At 45.5% G+C, this 1348-nt stretch overlaps 1 non-coding gene across 1 annotated transcript; it reads right to left on the reverse strand.

Moving 5' to 3' along the window:
* Nucleotides 1-305: 305 nt before the first annotated feature.
* trnar-ucu (transfer RNA arginine (anticodon UCU)) lies at nt 306-396 on the reverse strand. The gene is given in 2 exon segments: nt 306-341; nt 360-396. It is a non-coding gene; the product is annotated as a tRNA-Arg (tRNA).
* Between the last annotated feature and the right edge of the window lie 952 nt (nt 397-1348).

Here is a 1348-nt window from a genome sequence, read left to right on the forward strand (position 1 = left end):
ACAGGTTTGAAGGGTTAAATGGACTTCTACTCTTCTTGTAGAATTGGCTCAAGGAGCTGAATGGCTTTCTCCTGTACTTTGCATCTAGCTAGCTTGAATCGTCAATGGACTCGTCCTGTCCCTGTGTAACAGGCTCGAAGGCCTCATCCTGTTACTGCACAATAAACTCAGGACGCTAAGAGAACTCAGAAGCAAAGTGGGTATGATTGGAGCCACTTGTAACAGAAAGTGCAGGGCTGCAGTTTCCCTCTCTGAGACAAAATGTACTTTGCGGCCCAGGAAACACCAAATCCTGACACAAAATCTGACTCTGGTGGGATTCGAACCCACAACCTTTGAATGCCTTATGTGCCATTGACTAGAAGTCCAATGCGCTATCCATTGCGCCACAGAGCCACTGAGTACTGTTACAACACAAAAGTAAAATAGTGCTGATGCTGGAAATCTGAACTAAAAACAAACATATCTGGAATCCCTCAGCAAACCAGGCAGAATCTGCGGGGAGGGAAACAGTGTTAACTTTTCATATCAATGAACTTTCATCACAACTGGATCATTCTGTGTCTGTTAAAAAGGAATGTTCTGTCAGTCCCGAATCATCCTGTGACTGTTTGAAAAGGTTGTGTTCTCAGAGACTCATAGAAATTTACAGCACGAAAGGAGGACATTTCAGAGAAACAGAGAAAATAGGTGCAGGAGTAGGCCATTTGGCCCTTCGAGCCTGCATCACCATTCAATAAGATCATGGCTGATCATTCACCTCAGTACCCCTTTCCTGCTTTCTCTCCATACTCCTTGATCCCTTTAGCCGCAATAGCCACATCTAACTCTCTTTTGCATATATCCAATGAATCGGCATCAACAACTCTCTGCGTTAGGGAATTCCACAGGTTAAGAACTCTCTGAGCGAAGAAGTTTCTCCTCATCTTATCCTTAGGCTGTGTCCCCTGGTTCTGGACTTCCCCAACATTGGGAACATTCTTCCTGCATCTAACCTGTCCAGTCCCATCAGAATTTTATATGTTTCTATGAGATCCCCTCTCATCCTTCTAAACTCCAGTAAATACAGGCCCAGTCGATCTAGTCTCGCATCATTGGCAGTCCTGCCATCCCGGGAATCAGTCTGGTGAACCTTCGCTGTACTCCCTCAATAGCAAGAATGTCCTTCCTCAGATTAGGAGACCAAAACTGAACACAATATTCCAGGTGAGGTCTCACCAAGGCCCTGTACAGCTGCAGTAGGACCTCCCTGCTCCTATACTCAAATCCCCTAGCTAGGAAGGCCAACATACCATTTGCCTTCTTCACCGCCTGCTGTATCTGCATGCCAACTTTCAATGACTGATGT

Source organism: Pristiophorus japonicus, chromosome 7, assembly GCF_044704955.1.
Source record: "Pristiophorus japonicus isolate sPriJap1 chromosome 7, sPriJap1.hap1, whole genome shotgun sequence".
NCBI classification, from domain to species: Eukaryota; Metazoa; Chordata; class Chondrichthyes; family Pristiophoridae; genus Pristiophorus; species Pristiophorus japonicus.